This window comes from Panthera leo, chromosome A2, assembly GCF_018350215.1.
Source record: "Panthera leo isolate Ple1 chromosome A2, P.leo_Ple1_pat1.1, whole genome shotgun sequence".
Taxonomy (NCBI): Eukaryota; Metazoa; Chordata; class Mammalia; order Carnivora; family Felidae; genus Panthera; species Panthera leo.
Window position 1 is genome coordinate 101,574,062 of NC_056680.1, and position 19,332 is coordinate 101,593,393.

Genomic DNA, 19,332 nt, shown 5'->3' on the forward strand with positions numbered 1-19,332 from the left:
GAATTGGAGTGAATGCCCTCTGGTTGTGAGGCAATTTTGCAATCTTAGAGAAAGGGAAAAAAAAGGTTATTGACTAAAGGACTCTGGTCTTTTTAGAGCTTCCCATTCCCCATGATACCTCCCAGGACATTACTATTCCCTGAACCACTGAGATCAGAGAAAGCAGAAATCACATATTCCCTTCCTAGGAATTAGCAACTCTCCAATATACCATAAATATTTTGTCTTGTTTCCTGTTAGTACCACATATAGTCCAAAGTGAATTTCCTAAAGCAGAGATGAACAGAAAGTTAACACTGAGGAGCTGAGTGTAAAAGCTACTGAGTAAACTAATAGAGGAATCAGGTTTCTATCCTTAGGTCAGATCTCTGACAGCTGTTCTTTGCTTATAAAGGTGATGCTTCTTCTGGCATCACATTTTCCAAACCAAGATGAAACCCATATCTTTTTTTCTATTTAATAAAGTGTTCTCTGTTAGTTCCTCATGGTATTTAGGATAAAATGAACCATGTGTCAGTTAAGGAGTCTGAACAAAGAAACAAATACTGATGGGGTAGCTTAATGAGTCCCTTGGCTCCAAACATCGAAAATGAAAACACTGTATATTTCATTTATATAAGGCTAAGAGCCTACAAGCTTTTTTTTTAATAGAGTCTTGTAGTATTGTTCAAAATTAAGGCTGTTCTTTGAAGCATGCACTGTAACATTGGCATTTAGAATCAATAATATACCTTCTCATAGAAAAGGGCTTAAATGGTGATCTGTTCCTATGAGAAAAGAATACTTCGGGGTTTAAATTTGCTGGTTTATCCCCACCCCACCCCTCAAGAACTTCCTTAAGTTGTGACTCAGGATTTCCCTGCCTATGCTTTAAAAAATCTGACAATGAGAGTTCTGGCTCATAAGCTCAGCAGGTTTATTACAAGTTATAGGTCAACGGATACATACAGAGACACCCGTAATGAGAACTCACCCTCACATACAGTAGTGGTACAATCTCTTTCTCTTTCCTCTGCCAAAGTTGCAGAGATCAAGATTCTATTCTCTACAAACATTGAGTCAAACTGTGTTTTGGGGTAGATAATATAATTAGGAGTCAAATAGAAGTACAGTGGCCTGACAAATTTTTCCCAAAATCAAACCACATTCAGCTCAATCTCAGCTTCAGTCTTACAAGAATATAAATGTATTAGTAATGATGTGTTTCTTTCCCACCAGAAATATAGTTGAAATATACAGTGTAAGGGCAGGAGCTATATTTTAAATCTCTAGTCATGATGACTGGAAAGGATCTGTCAAAACCTTTCTTTGTCTTATTAGCAACTACCAGGAGGTATATAAAGTTCAGTTTCCTGGGAAAGATAACTATTGCAAATACAAGTCACTTCATTTAGGAAGAATATTTAAATTGGGCCCCAAATTTCTGTGAAATGTACTTTGTCATTAAAGGGAATAGCCAGTCAAGGAAAGCCTTTAATGATTGTTAATGAAAACACATATTAGGAAAAATTAATAATTCAATTTTGAATCAATAAGGACCTTTGATCTCTCTTGTGATGATAAACATTTATATTTGAGGACGTGAGGTTTTGTTTGAGAATTTGCTTTTTACTATTGCTCACATTTTAGGCAGACAGGCATATTGCTGGTCCTTTTTCATTCTAGCTTGTACATTATTGGGCAAAAGAAGAGAGGCAGGACTGGAGTAAGATGAAGCACAACAGATTGCAGTGAATAGACCATGTGTTAGAAGGTGTCAAATATTTATTAGATATTTACTTCATAAGCATATACAGATAACCTGTATGAACTAAAAATATATTTTTTTTCCAGAAGCCCCTCAGCTAGACTGTAATCCCAATAACTCAAAATCAGAATTTTACTATTTTGAATCTCTGTGACATTAACTCCGTTCTTCCTTTCTGGTACAAAATCTAGAAAATAGGGCACAATATAGATGTTTAATAATTTTTCTTGTTGGTTGAATAGAGTGCATTTTATTTATCTTAGGGATATCTACCTCATACTAAATTCTGATTAAGGAGATATAGTTAATATAAAACATTGCAGGAAGAAATAATTTTCAAAAGTCTTTGTTCCAATGTTAAGCAAGTTAAACAATTCTCTTGGCCTCAATTTTCTTTTATATCTAAAATAATCTCTTCTGCTACAATTATGCTCTGGAAAACGTGAAATTTATTGATGGTTTTCACCTTTTCAGTCAATAATAAAAGCCTTTTTCCCCCTCATCTTGAAGGTAAGATAAAGATGGTGAAGAAACACTAGGAAAAATGTTAGTATTGATAAGAATGGTGCACAAAATATCAGATGCTTTAATAATTTGACAACAGTGAAAGAATTCAGGTTATAATTCCAATTTTTAAAAAATTAAACCAAAATGTTAAGTAGTAGCCTCAAATGGAACACTGATATAATATTTTGGCAATAGGAACCAAATTTGTAACATTTCCATTATTTTCACTGTTATATAAATTAGATAAAATTTTCAGTGTTATTATTTTTAAATGGAGACTCCCTTACTGAATCACATTTCTATTTTACAAAAGACAATATACTAAATGCACTAAGCATATGGTTTACTTACAAAACTCCCTGTAGTTTCATTGCACCCTAATAATGCCTGTGTTTGTGGAAAAACTAGTTTACAAGAGGCAGATGACTAACCCAGAAGTAAGATGGCTTTTAAAGACATTGCATCAAGGATAGTTGGGTACATAGATGATATTTTATATTTTTTTATTTCAGAATCCATAAAATAACTCCTGAAAAATCATAGAGCTATTTCATTAACTTCCTATGAGAACAAAGAATTCTTTTTTAGACACCTCACAACATCATTGATATAAAACGTTGTTACCACTAATTGGAATAAATTCTTACCTTCCCAATTGTAAGTCAGTGCTGTTCAAGATTTCTTTCTGATAATGTGGCAAGAGTAGCCTCACTTTCATCTATTAATGTCATCTCTTGTGTGCCTGCAAAATTTGCCAGAACTGATTAGAGCAGATATTAAATGATAATTGGACATTTAGTGCTCGTCAAACAGAAAGTGACAGATGGGGCACTAATTAAATTATAGTTCTGACATTATTCACAATGGTTTATGACTCTTCAGTGATGACCTTCATGCATCTCTTCTCCATATTTTTTTTCCCTTTGGTGGGGATAGAAGGATAGGAGGCTGATTGATAGAAAGGAAAACTATCTCTAAAAATACTGAGCAAAATCCCGAGATATTTAAAATGCTTAATTTTTAAGGCTATTTATCAAGATAAAACATTTTTCTGTAGTGAAATGAATAATTATAAAACAATAGGGAAACTTACTATGAAGCTAATGAACTGCGAAAAAAATACATAATCCTAAAGAATATACAAAGATAGATTATAATGACTCTATTTCTGGAAAGGGTAAAGACCTTTGTTCTTACTTGAATAAAGAAAAAAATATATTTCTGATATCAGAAATGAGGATGCAGTGCTTTTTTATTAATGCCTTTTTTGTTTGTTAACTCAAGCTTGCATTACTAGTTATCTCCACCAGCTAAATGAAGAACCCTGTTGAAAAGAAAGGGGTAGGAGAGGAATTAAAAGAAATTCTAAGCCACAGTTGCTGAACCAGAACTACATTTGCTTTTTCAATTAAAAGAGAAAACACAGTGTTGATTACTTTCTAACTTTAGTTTTTAATTTTGCTCCGGTGTTTAGTAGTCTTAAAAAAAATAAAAACACCTGAGAGTAAAACCTCTAAGACTTTGATAAGTGGTGAATAATCCTCTCAATCTTCTGTCTAGTGATTGACCAAAATTTAAAATTAAATCATTGTAAGTCGTATCTCTTTCCCATAATTTTCTAGTCATTTTTTTCTGCTGACATATATGTATGGGTTTAGTTACCATTAGTGATGAGAGTATTGACTAATTAGAAAATTCATCACCACCACCCCCCACACACTATAAAATGAGTAGTATAAGAGGGAAGATTTGTTTTTACTGATGTAATCTCCGCAACGTGTGAAGGTATAGAAAAAAGAGCAAATGAATGTAGAATTCATTTTGATTCTTTTACGTAAGGATGTTCTGTAGTTTCGAAGTGATAACCAACTAGCAAATTCAATATAAAGGATTAAATGGAATAGAATTGGGGCTCCAGTTGGCCTTGTTATCCATGGGAATTTGGAGAACTTTCTTTACCCTATAAAACATTACTCTTTAATTGGTAAAATAACATGGCTTTATTAAATGTTTTATAAGTCTTTTCATATCTTCAAAAGTCTTCTTTTGTTATGGGTAACTTTTATGTTTTAGGCCAATAGAATCAATCTATCTCAATAGCAATTTATTTTTAAAGACATTTTAATATATTACCAATACCATAATAGTCTCTATATTACTCAAAGAAATGCACATGTATTCACAAATATAATGGAAGAACAGTGTTTAAAATTTTTTTCTGGTTAATAACAGATTACTCAGCTATTCTAAACCTTTACAGTGTTTCTTGTTTTCATGTTGGTTGTTGAATATGCAGGTTGCAGTTGTAGGTATTGGAGATGTTTGTGTATATTTCTGTAGGCCTTTTAATTAAGCATTCTTTTGCTGCTAAGATATTTGTCTAAATGGTTCTAATATAAGCAACATAGTGTCCTTTGCTATCCTGTTCTGATAACTCCAGTGAATTAGAATATGATGTTATTTGACCATAATATATTCTTGAGAAATTTAGAGATTATGGTTTCCTTTATCCTTTCCTAGGTGCACATGGAAATACAGAATACAAATACAGAATTTTCTCTGTTATTCATTCATTCATTTTACATTTTGACAGGGAGAAACAACTAGTTCTCTGGTTGACAACTTCTGGAATTTTCTAGTTTTTTCTTGCAAATCAGAACATTTAAACTTCTTCCATCTTGTGTCTCCTCTTTTCCAAGATATGTGAGAAATCACCATTGCCGAGAGTATTTCTATGATTCCTCCTGGAACTTACTCAGTATCTTAAATGTCAATAACTGGACTCTTGAGTTAAATTAAAATGCTAGACACTTTGGGCTCATTACTCTGCTCATTGTGGTTTCATCTTGCCTATAAATGTTCCATTACTGTTTTTTTTCTTTTTAATTTTTTAATGTTTATTCGTTTTTGAGAGAGAGATGAGAGAGAGAGAGAACATGAGCAGAGGAGGGGCAGAGAGAGAGGGAGACACAGAATCTGAACCAGGCTCCAGGCTCTGAGCTGTCACCACAGAGCCTGACGCGGGGCTCTAACCCACAAACCGCGAGATCATGACCTGAGCCAAAGTTGGATGCTTAACCGACTGAGCTACCCAGGCACCCCTCCATTTTTGGTTTAAATACTTCTCCTTTGCATAGAACATGGAAATAAAATAACAGCTACAGGTTTCCAGTTTTGTATTTCTTTTAACCTTTTTAATAATGATCTTCCTTAGGTGGTATCGATGTTGTTTTCTTACTGAGAGAGCCTTTTGTTCTCATGTTTCATAAGACTCACTTATTTTGCCTATTAACTACTAAATACCATTTGGTTTGAAAAGATCCAGAGCTAGGGTGATAATCTGAAGTAATTCTAAACATTAGACATGAGAAATCTTTGTTTTTTCCTAAATAGTATTTGAGTGAAGAGATGGGCTCTTGAAAGCATAGGAATACACCTATGATTAGCATTTTCTTAAATTAAGCTAAGTATAGAATATTAGAATTTTAACATTATGTATTTAGCTCACTGATATTGTAAACTTCAATGAATAATTTAAATGTTTAGTTTGCATTATGAAATTTTCATTAATGAATACATTCTTCAATCTCCAAAAGACTTGAGAAGGAAAGAATTAAGATACTATGAGTAGAGTCAAAAGTATTAACAATCTCCACTAGAGAATTAAATGCCTTAGTGAATATATTTTCAGGTTAGAAGGGATTGTATAAATTAACCAACATATGCAAATTGAGGAGACTGAGAACAAAAATATGATGAGCTTTTCAATAGACATAATCGGTTAATGGTAGACCTGGCTTAAGAGTCTGTCTTTTGACTATCAATGTAGCACTCTGAATTTTCTTGTTGCAGCAATAACTTATTTACTTAACAGTAAGGATGGGCGAGTTTTTGTTGTTGTTATTTGTTTGTTTGTTTGCTTGTTTTTTAGAATAAAGAGCCAGACATTAAACATTTTTGGTTTTCCAGCCTAGAAGGGCTCTGTTGCAACTTCTTGACTCTGTCGCCATGTAAAATATAGGTAAAAGTGAGCATGAATGTATTCCAATGAAGATATATTTTCAAAAACAGATGACTGGCTGGATTTGGTTAATGAGCTACAGTTGGCCAACTCCTGATATAAACAATTTCAAAGCAATTTAATATTTTTAAAAATTCTAAGGTATACCCTTAAAAAGGCTAAAAGCATAAATTTTATGTTATATGTATTATACTCAAATAAAACTAAACAAAACTCTTTAGATCACCTTATAATTCACATATCCTTATTTTAACACAGGTTTGAGTAATTGTGTACCTACTTTCAAATTGATAGTGAACAAAGGCTAGTATGGAGTTTAAATTAATGAAATTATTTGTCAAATAATTGGAATATGTTAATGAGAAGTCAAGAGAAAACCAAATTATTATAGTAGAGAGTTTTGGAGAGTATCACTTAGAAGTCTGAACTCTGCCTTCATAACCCTGCAATGAGGCACATACCTGTTTTATTAGCAGGATAGAACTTAATAGGGAAACACAATCACCAAAGAGCTTTATATTAATATGTGGTCTAGTTTATACAGTTCAAAATAAAATACCTGTACTATTTAGCAAAGAGGTATTTTTGGTGGAAAGAAATAAGGTCCTAAAAGAAACCCAGTCTTATCCCTTGTTGTACTTATTCCCTTATGATAAGCCCCCAAAAGATTTTTCTATGTTAACCTATCCAGTTGGTTTCTTAAGAAATTGATCATGCTCACTTTTCTTTTATTCTTTCTCTCCCAACATCCTTTAAAATTTTGTGAGAGCTGGTTAGATATGAATTCCTGTCTCGACATTCCCTATTTTGCTATATAAAATCATAGTCTGCCACAAGTCAAATGATCTGTTAGCAATTCTAGGATGACAAGTAGAATCTACTGGGAGCACTGAGGCCACTCTGATATCCATCTTAGATGATGAGTTTAGAAAAAGGTGGATTGAAGCACAGAGGTAAATTTTAGTAAATTTTGCTTTTCCCATATAATTTTTATGTCTTTACTGAGGCAGAATTGACATATTATAAACTACACATTTTTGAAATATATAATAGTTTTAACATATTTATACATCCATAAAACTATCACCACAATTAAAATAATGAACGTATCCATTATCTCCAAATTTTCCCTGTGCTTTCTGAAATCTCTTCCTCTTGCTCCTTCCTGTCTTTCTCATCCCATTCACAGGGAACCTCTGATCTAGTTTATGTCACTATAGATTAATTTGCATTTTCTAGAATTTTAAATGAGCAGGCTCACACTGTATGTACTATTTTTAACTCTTTTAACAAAGAATAGCTTTCTCAAGACGAATCCATGCTATTGGATGTAGCAGCAGTCGTTTATTTTGATTGCTGAGTTATATTTTATTTTATATATTCCACAAGTTGTTTATCCACTTACCTATTTATGAGCATTTTGGGTTTGTTTTTTTTTTCTGTTTTGGCTCTTATAAACAAAGCTGCTATGAACATTCATGTGCAAGTCTTTTTGTGAGCATATTCTTCATTTATAATGGGTAAATGCCTTCAAGTGAACTGACTAGGCCATCCACTATGACCTATATTAGGTAAATTTTGTCTCCTTTTAATATTTTTGACTCAAGTTTCTCAGTAAATAAAGTTATCATTGTTTCCTTTCTTATTTTCCCCTGATTTGAGAAATCCCAATGTATAAGAAAAGAAACTATAAACAGAATCTAAGGCAACTATAGGCTTTTCTTTTTTATTATAAAGTTTGTTTTCCAAACAAAAGAGCTCTAAAACCTGGGGGGAGAAAAGAAAAAAAAAAAAAAAAACAGCTTATGAGATTGAAAGTGTGGGTTTCCAAACAGCACTTGTGAGATTTAAGTGGTAAAAGTCATTTCCACAAAGTGGAAACCCTATGATACAACTGCATTCAGTTCACTTATAAATTTGGTGCAATTTACAACATTATAGATAAGAAAAAAAGGGGGGCATATGGTTTAATTTAAGAATTTGAGTCTTGACAATGTGAAAACCTTTATTATTCTCAGGAACAAGAGGTGAAAACAAAACAAGACAAGAATACTAGAAGCTTGACACAAAGCTTGTAACTTTATTTGAATTCTGACTATACATGGTTATTGTTTATTAATTCTATATATGCACAATTGAGTCAATTAAGACAGATTTTACTTATAATATGTGTAAATCATAAAGAAACTGTTATAGTTAATTAATCATTTCTACTATATTAACAACTTACACTATTTATTGTGGCTGAATTAAACTGGTTCTAGTGATTTAAATAATCAAGCAAATAAGATTGCTGTTGTTCAGTCATTTCATACCCAGTTGTAGATTGTCTTTGGCAAATTCCGAAACACAGCTCTTCTGGAGTCTAGAATAATAAACATTGCAAAAATATGAAAGACATTTATTAATGCAAATACCATATCAAGCATTGAAAATAATCAGTGGTATTTTTAAAAACTAAACTACATTTTATTAATAAAACATGTTTTGATTTCTTTAGGAACATGCCTGTATTGATTACTCAATGTTTATAATTGAGAGAAAAAAGCTTATTAAAGTATACCAGGGACCACTGTCTAGCCTATGTGCTTTATAAATAAATTAACTTAATACTTATGAGAACTCTTTGAGATTAGTACTTTTATTAGCCTCATTTTATTGAGAATGTCCCTGAGGCAGAGATTGAATAAGCATCTTTCACAAGGGCATGTGGCCAGCAAGTGGGAGAAACAGGCTTGGAACCCAGGCTCTCACTACTGAATGAAGCTCTTAAGGACTGTACTATATAAATTATCTCCCTAGCTCACTCTTAAACATAAATGCAAAGATCAATACTAGCTTTTTTTTTTCTATTTTTAATGAAGGTGAGAGTAATTAAGGTTTAACTAAAGTCACTGTGGAATTAAAAATAAAATCTGTACTGAATGCAACAGAGTGACAAAGTTATTCCTTCCTCAATAACAGGGATATGAGCTAAACTTCTGGTTAGTTAGGCTTTCATTTAAACACCTTTTTAAAACTTAATCATCACAACAGGATAGCAACAAACGTATCATTACATGCGGACTAGAATGAGACATATCCACTATACACATTGTAAAATAATTCTTGCTATGTCATAAAGGCATCACTCTGTTCAGCAATGGCTTGTGTCCCATTAAAGAGTATCTTTCACAAAACTATTCCCCTTCAAACCCCTATCCAAAGTTGTACTTTCCATGGCTTCAATGAGAGACTACTGTGGTCCAGAAGCAAATGATCCTCCTTTCTAATGTATCCTCAGAAAATCGATGGTAGCTAATGCTACAACACAATGCCTACTTCATTCACCTCATTTCACCTCATCATGCAGGCATTTTATCTTTCACATTATCACAAAAAGGGTGAGTACAGTGCAATAAGATTTTTGAGAAGAGAGACCACATTCACATTACTTTTATTACAGTATATGGTTAAAATTGTTCTGTTAATACTTATTGTTGTTAATCTCTTACTGTGCCTATTTATAAATTAAACTTTATCACAGGTATGTATGTATAGGAAAAAACATAGTTTACATAGGGTGTAGTAATACCACCTATGGTTTCAAGGCATCCATTGGGGATCTTGGCCAAGGGGACTACTGTACCTTCCAAATTAGGTTGAATTGAGCTATCAAGCCCCACAAAGGAAAATTACTTCCAGTAGTCATGGATTCTCTCTTCATAAATAAATTTTAACCTCTCCTTCAGACCTCAGTCTCTATTTTGATCCAAACATTTATGTTTTCCTTTTCGGCATTATTGAGAGACTTCACGGCATAGCTGGCATATTTTAACGAATTTATGGTTTAGTTGGTTTCCTTAATGAGGAAGGGCAAGTGGTTAACGTATGTAACTTTATGAAATAGATTAAAAACATAAAAATCTATCTTTATCCCTATCCTTTGAGTATGAAAATAAAAGGATGACTTAAAAATAACTAAAATAATGCATTTATTTAAAAGCAAAGTAGCATCGAACATAGTAACGATGAAAATTTTATGTATCTTACCCCTGTGATGCTTTCTCACTGGATGAAAAGATGCTCTCCCATAGTTGATGAGAAAGAAATAGCATCAGGTATGAAGTTATCTATGACTATTAATCACTGTTTATAGGGCAGAGTAATATTGCAAACATGTCACAATGACACTAGAATTGGTTTCCAATGAAAACCCAATTAGTTTATGAAAATTATACAAGACTTTTACTAAAACTTCAGGGTAAGATCATTAAGAACTCCACGTGCTATAATATTCCAGGTCTTTGATATACATTGTTGCATTCAATCTCCCCAACTTTTCTTCAGGTTAAATGTACTTATTTCCATTTTGTAGAAGAAATAGGATTTCAGCAGAGCTTATTAAAATGGTTTTATATCACAGAGCTCTTAAGAGGCAGAACCTCATATCTGGTTTAGTGGATTGGGACAGGAAGAAAAAGAGAGTGATTTGCCATGTCTCTGTACACGGTTAAGCTGTGTTTATATGTTTTGAAGACTGTTCCCTTGCTAGGAAGTATCTGCAGACCAATCCATTTTTCTCTTAGTCTTCATATCCTTCACATTTTTTTTCTCTTCCTCCTTCCCTAAGGATTATATGCATGGTCCACATAAAAACAAAACAAAACAAAACAACCAAAAAACTGTCTTCAGCCTATCATAGAACTCAATGCATGCAGTCCTTTATTAAAAATTCTCTGGTAATAACAAAAGCCAGAGATTAGAGATACTAAATAATATGTGAATCTATAAACTGAAGTTTGATTTGGAGAGTGTTTTATAACACACACACACACACACATATATATATACATATATATACATACACACACAAACACACATACACACACATGACGACAGATATATTTCTTTCCACACTATTTTTTCAAGGCTGTGTGGCTCTATGGTTATCTATTTTAAAGATTCTTTGGAAATTATAGCTGGAGGAAAGTTTCAAGTTAATTTAGTCCCCATGATTGACTGAATCATGTCCCCCCCAAATTCATATACTGAAACCTTAACCACTATGTGACTATATGTGGAGATAAGGTATTTTAAAGAGGGAATTAAGGTTAAATGAGGTCATAATGGCAGTGTGCTAATCCAATGTGACTGGTTCTTATAGGAAAAGAAAGACGCCAGGGGTATGTGCCCACAGAGAAAAGACCATATGAGAACACAGAATTCAGTCATCTGTAAGCCAAAGAGAGAAACCAACCCTACCAGTTCCTTGATCGTGGACTCCAGCCTCCAAAACTGTAAGAAAATAAATTTCTTTATTTAAGTCACTCAATCTGTGGTATTTTATAAGGCAACCCTAGCACATTAAGACAATTTCTTCACATTTTACTAAAGCTAGAGTTATGGCCTAAATAGAAATAAGTTGCTCAAAGACTTAAAATAATGTGCTTTGGATATACTATATATCATGAATCATGCTGGTGCATTTATTTGTATTCCTTTATTTTAGCCTCTGTAAGACCGTCATTGAGGTAAGTTGATAAAATCCATAATTTTTTAAAGTTCAAAAACATTTATTCATTCTTTTCTTCAGCAATAGTTGCTATATTCCAGGGTTGGCATGTGGGCAAGGTGAACATAGAGTTTGTCCTTATATTCTTGGCAAAAAAATTTGAAAAAATAAAAAAATAAATTAAAAAAAAACCCCTTCTGTAATCTAACCCTTGTTTACTTTTCCAGTTACATTTCTAGCCACCCTCCAGTCTGCAATTCTGTAATAATGGTGGAAACAGATATAGCCTGGTTTTCTCTAGTCATTTGTCCTGGCTAGAGTTTATATTGGATGTGCTTTCCATGGAAGTGTAGGCAAGTGTTGTTGAAAAACAAAGATGGTCGTGCTTGAAGAGATTTAGAGAGATTTTAAGTCATTTAAGTCATTTTCAAGTAAGTCATTTCCCACTGGGTGTATAGAATAAAGCAGAAAGGTTTTGAACAGATATTTTTTCTATGCCATCTTTTAATTTTAATTTTCTTAAAATATGGAAGAAAAATAGGAAAGTACAAATAAACAAAGATATATAACAACACATATATCAATATAACTTTCAGTTGGTCGAGAAATAGAATACTATCTTTTCTTAATAACTAGATAGTTTCTCCCTTTCAAAATAACCACTATCTTTGTTGTATGGTAATTGTTTCCTTGTCATATATTACTGTTTTTACAGTTTTACACATATTTGTGACAGTTTTACATATAACTTGCAGCACTACTTGTTTAAGTTTTATGTAAAGAAAAGCATGCCGTTTGTGTTCTTTTTTTTTCTAGTTTTATTCATGCAGCATTGTGTTTTTAGATTTCATCAGGTTAATTTATGTAGAAATGTGTTACGCATTCATTTAGTTGTATAATATTCCATTGTATAAATATGCCATAGTTCATTATTAATGGACATTGGGTTGCTTGAGCTTTGGGAAACTATAAATAACTCTACAATGGCATTCAGTGCTACAATGGCATTCTTAACACAGAAACATGTCATTTGCCACAAATGTGCATAAATTTAGCTAGGAGTACAACTAATAAATCATAAGATATTCATTGACTTTATGTGATTGGTGCCAAAATCCTTTTAAAGTGGTTTCTAAAGGGCTACTGCTACTAGCAGTGTGCAAGAGTTCTAATATCTCCACATCTTTGTGATGGTCAGTCAATACATATATATTTTATCTATCCTGTTGGACATAGAATCTGTATCATTGTGGTTCTAATTTTTATTTCCTTGATTATTAATAAGGTCAAACTACTTTTCATGAGCTTGTAGGTCACTTGACAACCCTCTCTTTTAAAGTTTGTGTTCAAAAATCATTCTTTTTTTTTTTGGATTGACTCCCTTTTTCATAAAAATTTGAAGGAATTTTCTAAATATCAATGAATTTTAATTAAATATATTATAAATATCTCCTCTGAGTATGTGACTTGCCTTTAACTCTCTCAAAATTATGTCTTTTCATGAAAATTATTTCTTTATTTAAATGTTGTGAAATTTATCAAGGTTTTGCCTTTGTGGTTATTATTTCCTGTATCTTATTTAAGGAATCTCTCCTTAACATGAAAAATGTGAAAATATTATCTTTTGTTATTTTTTTTAGAAAGTATATCACTCTTCCTTTCTCATTATGATCTATAATCTACCTGGAAATGATTGTATCTGGTTATATGTAAGAATCAAGTTCTGTATTTCTCCACAAGGATATTTAATTGAGCCACCCCCATTTAATAAAGTAGCTCTCTTTTCTTTTTCATGTACACTACCATTATTATCACAAATTATGTGCCCATATATCTGTCTCTAGGTACTCCATGCTATTCCATTGGTACATTTGTGTATATTTGTGCTAACATTATACTATCCTAATAAGTGACTCAGAAGTCTTAAAATCTTGTAAAAGAAGTCTTTACACTTTTATTTTTCAAGAGTGCTAGTCTATTCTTGATTCTCATATTTACATATAAACATTATAATCACCTTGCCAAGCTAAAAGTTTAATGAGATATTATTAAGCATCAGTTTGTAGAGAATTTACATGCGTACAATACTAAGTTTTCTGAACCATAAACATGTCATATTCCTCCATTTATACAAGCCTTAAAAAATTTTTAATAATACTTTATAAGTTTTCTACATAGAAGTCATGTACACTCTTTGTTAGATTTATTCGTGGACAGTAATGTTTCTAATGTAATAAATGAATTTCAGTTTTTAAATTCCTATCTTCTTGTTTCTAGTATACAAGAATGCATTTATTTGTGTTCATTGAGCTCATATCCAAAAACCCTACTAAAATTATTAATTTTAATACCTTATATATATCTACTTTTGATATTTTCCTGTAGATAACAATATTATTTAAAACTAATGTAAGTATTATTTTTCTTCCCAGTCTTTTTTTTCAACTTTTCAATATTTTTCTTGCTTTACCACATATGCTAGGTCATATAATAACGTTTAATAGAAATGGTGATATCAAGCATCCCTGTCTCACTTCTGTTAAAATTAAGATAAGCCATAAATTGTGTTAATTTTACTTATTCATTTTCAGCTTTATATCTTTGTTTATTACATATTGTATTCCGTTTTTTGCTGAAATTCTCAATATTAACTTTTTCCTCTTCAAATTAAAAAAAGTTTATTTAGTTTTGCGAGAGAGAGAGCGCACAAGCAGAGGGCAGGGGCAGAGAGAGAGGGACACAAAATCCTAAGCAGGCTCCCGGCTGTCAGCATAGAACCTGACATGGGCTTGAACTCTGAACTGTGGGATCATGACCTGAGCCAAAGTCAGACGCTTAACTGACTGAGCCACTCAGGTGCCTCTCCTCTTCAAATATTTTAAGCACAACCTTTTAAAAGTTAGCTAATGCCAAGAATTTGAACTTCTGTGTATCCCTTTCTACCATCTGTTGTGTCTCTTTATTATCACCATGTTTTCCTCTCTTTATGTGCCTAGTTATTTCTTAATGGTATTCTAGATGTATTTTTGGAAGTAATTTGATAATTAGGATGATATTACCTTTCTCTAAGTTCTGTGTGTGATTCTGGAAGGGAATTGGGCATTAGCAGGCTGGTATCATGTTAATCCAATTTGAGAGAATGAGATGATTTGAAGTTGCACTGCAGTTGACTATTTGCTTTAAGTTGACCTTATTCTTACCATACATTTTTTTAAGGCTCTGTTCCAAAGTGAGCATTTAAGCAGAGCCACTTCTCTTACTAAGCTCTGGTTTCCAGTCTCTGTTATACTCCCATAATACAGTTGAAAGTATTGCTGAAACCAATAATCCCCCCAAATCTGGCTGATTCCAAGGCTGGAACAAGATACAGAATGAGCTTGGAATATTTTGTTGTGCAGGAAAAGTAAGGAATTGCTAAAAATAAATGATGGTGAATTATAAAATATATAAAGAAGCCATCTCAAAGAGGCTCCCACTGGTCAAATATTAGGCAATTTGAACACAAAAGTAATGAAATACAAAAATTAATTATAAACCATTGCAGATGTAGAGATTCATGAATCTGTATCAACAATAAATACATATAAATAACCATTAATGCATAAAATTAACAAGGCATAAAATTGGACTATTGCTTACAGTAGAATGCCATGTATGTGTGCTAAATTCAGAGTACTGGAGTTGGAAGATAAGTAATTTTCAAGTATCATATGAGGATTGAATTAGGCAAGGATCATCTTAATATAGATATTAAGTTTAGGAGAAAAATTTGATAAGTAATGGTATATTTGTTGGGCTTTAAAATGTCAGGTTTCTTATTGGTTGCAAGGGAATATAATCATTGTACAGTGGAACAGTCAGACAATACTCAGAGGGAGAAAATTGGTGTTACCAATGAAGGGCACATGAATGGGACATCATAATTTCCAGATGTGATACACTGCAGAAGACATTAAGATGCTTATATTGTATTTTGACTGAGAATTTAATGAGGAAATATCAGAAAAAAACAAGGATAGTTCTATTTAAAGGGTGTTACTGCACTATTTGAAGTTATTAATATCATAATAGTTAAAGGCTGTAAAAATGTTCCATATTAAAGGAGGCTATAGAGACTTGGCAAATAATTAAAAAGTTGACTTTAGATGAGATATTGTATTGGAGGGGGCAATGTTATAAATGGTTTTATTTTGTCATTTGATAAAATTGGTCAAAATATTGTGTTGATGTTGAATGTACTGAAATTGTTAACCATACTGCCATTATCTAAAAGAATGGTCATACTTGTAGGCTAAAGTATTTAGGGATAAAGAACCATAATATATTGACCTATATGCAAATGTTTCAAAAAATAAAAATTAGGTATGTATGAAAATAGCATAAATTATTAACAATAACTGAATTGGTATAAAGTGCTTAGGAGTATGTACTGAATATTTTTATTCTTGAACCCTTTATGTTAGTTTGAAATTAATTCTATACAAAAATTTTTAAAATATTAGAAAGTTCAACCTTTCAGCCACCCTATCCATATCTACCATATCCATATTCACCCTATAAATATCTCCAGGGAAAAAAGCAGACCTCTTCACTTCTCTTGCCTGAGCTCTGCTGTCCTCTGGATTTAGGCCAGCAGTGTATACCTCCTTTCCTTTCCTTGTTTTTAGCTCTCAAATGCCTTCAAAGATATTCAAGAGAATAGGTCCACATTACTCAATCTGGAATTGGTGGATTGGAGGACAATTTCATCCTTTATTTATATGAATTTTTTAATGAAAAAATTCAAATACATAGAAGAATTATGTGCACATGATAATTCCTGTGTACACACAACTCAGGTTTTCAAATCTTTATAACTCAACATATTTTCCATTTTAATTACTTAAAATATCGCAAATTATTTTTCTCCCATTTCCACTTTATCCTTCCTAGATATAACATCTATCCTTATTTTGGTGATTATCATTTCCATGCATGCATATATGTTTAAAATATAGAAACGTATCTGTAAGCAGGTGACAGCATTGTTTGCATGAGTTTAAATTTTGTAAATAAGGTATGAAACTTTATCTTGGTCAAATTCCTTGTTTATAACTGAAATATAGTTGGTATACAATGTATGAGTTTTAGATGTACAACATTATATACATTATAGAATGCTCACCATGGTAAACATGTTAGTTACCATCTATCACCACACAAAGTTAATACAGTATTACTGATTATATTCCCTATGCTGTATTTTTCCTCTCCATGCCTTATGTATTTTTATAACTGGAAGTTTGTGCCTCTTAAATCCCCTTTACCTATTTTGCCTATCCCCCACTCCAATCCCCTTTGGCAGCCACCAGTTTGGTTTCTGTGTTTGAGTCTATTTCTGTTGTTTGTTTGTTCATTTGTTTTGTTTCTTACATTCCACATGTCAGTGGCATCATGTGGTATTTTTTTTTGTCTGACTTATATCACCTAGCATAATGCCCTCTAGGTCCGTCTGTGTTGTACTGTCACCAGTGGCATAATTTTGTTCTTTTCTATGGCTAAGTAATATTCCATTGCACATAAGACACTTCTTCTATATACATTCATCTACCAGTAGACTCTTAGGTTATTTCCATATGTTGGCTATTAGGAAATTTCTTTTTTATGAACAAAACATATTAATTTTTATGCTGATACTTCCACTTTATATTTATATATATTTATAATTTATATAAATTATACAATTATATGACTATACTGCGAATAATTTCCCCATTTTCTTGTCCATGAAAATGTCAGAGTTTTTATGTTTTCTTATTATAGATGATGTTACAGTGAACATATTTCTGTTATGACTGTGCATATGAGCAAAGGTTTCTTTAGGAACAAAAGTATAGGATATTTACTGAGCAGTAGGATTCCTGGGGTATGAGCAATACACACATTCATCTTAATGAGGTAGTGACAAATGACTCTTTAATTTTTTTCTTTTTAATATTTATTATTTTGGAGAGAGAGAGAGACAGAGCGTGAGTGGGGGAGGGGCAGAGAGAGAGGGAGACACAGAATCCGTAGCAGGTTCCAGGCTCTGAGCTCTCAGCACAGAGCCTGACATGAGGCTCAAACCCATGGACTGGGGGATCATGACCTGAGCTGAAGTCGGATGCTTAGCCAACTGAGCCACCCAGGTGCCCTGGCAAATTACTCCTTCAAGTCCTTGCACTTAAAGAGTAATGCTTCCTTGAACAATGTCTGAGATTTACTGTTGCTCTACAGTGTACCAGAACTTGTTACTCTCAGACTTTTAACTTTTGCCTGACAGCTAGTAAATGGTATCTCACGATTGTTTAATTTACATTTCCCTGATAACTAGTGAAGTTTGAACATGTTTTAAGTGTGTACTTTCCATTTAAGTTCTGTGATTTTTTTTAACTTTGCCCATTGTTCTATTTTATTGTTTTTCCTTTATTGATTAGTAATAATCCTTAATATATTATGGATATTACTCTGTAGTTATACACATTGCAAATATAGTCTTCTGATCTGTGGCATGCATTTTTGGTTTATAGCACTATTAAAAAAATTTTTTTAATGCTTATTATTTTGAGAAAGAGAGAGACAGAGTGCAATGGGGGAGGGGCAGAGAGAGAGGGAGACACAGAATCTGAAGCAGGCTCCAGGCTCTGAGCTGTCAGCACAGAGCCCAGTGCAGGGCTCGAACCCGCGAACCACAAGATAATGACCTGAGACAAAGTCGGACGCTTAACCGACTGAGCCACCCAGGTGCCCTAGCACTATTTTTAAAATAAAATTTAAAATTTTACTGAAACCTGGGGCGCCTGGGTGGCTCAGTCGGTTAAGCGTCCGACTTCAGCTCAGGTCACGATCTCGCGGTCCGCGAGTTCGAGCCCCGCATCGGACTCTGGGCTGATGGCTCAAAGCCTGGAGCATGCTTCCGATTCTGTGTCTCCCTCTCTCTCTGCCCCTCCCCCGTTCATGCTGTGTCTCTCTCTGTCTCAAAAATAAATAAACGTGAAAAAAAAATTTTAAAAATAAAATTTTACTGAAACCAAATTGAACTTTTACTTGATAAGATGTGCCTTTTGTGTCTTGCTAAGAAATTTATAGCATAAACTATGCTGTATTTTCTTCTAAATACTTCAGTGTTTTGATTTTTATATTTAAACTTTTACTTCATTTGGGATGTTTGTATGGTGTATGCTCTAAGACTTTTTTCCCACTCAGATGAACAATTATATCCAGACCATATATTATAGTCAACATTTGCCCCCAATGATTTGTTGTACTAATGTGTTTTGCTTTGAATTTCAATTTCTTATAGATAGTTGGTTACATTTCTGAACATTTTGCAATTTTCCTTTAGCATATTAATCTAATATAAGTAGATATGGTATTTTCTCAACTAAACACATTTTGTAATATGTTTACCTCACTGTCTTAAAGAAAATAGCCCATTTCTCACTTATGCTACATGTCTATAGTGTTCATTACAGTCACCCATAGACCCAGACTGATGGGGTAGTCATCACACATTGTTATAACATCATTATTTTTTTTTCTTTC

The 19,332-nt window shown here is 32.8% G+C and overlaps 1 long non-coding RNA gene across 1 annotated transcript in view; it reads left to right on the forward strand.

Annotated features, from left to right (window-relative positions):
• Nucleotides 1–11,537, forward strand: part of LOC122208139 — a 49,404-nt gene extending 37,867 nt beyond the window's left edge. Inside the window, exon 3 of the long non-coding RNA XR_006197125.1 lies at nt 11,422–11,537. This is a non-coding gene — a long non-coding RNA (uncharacterized LOC122208139). The remainder of the gene's footprint in view (nt 1–11,421) is intronic.
• Nucleotides 11,538–19,332: the final 7,795 nt, after the last annotated feature.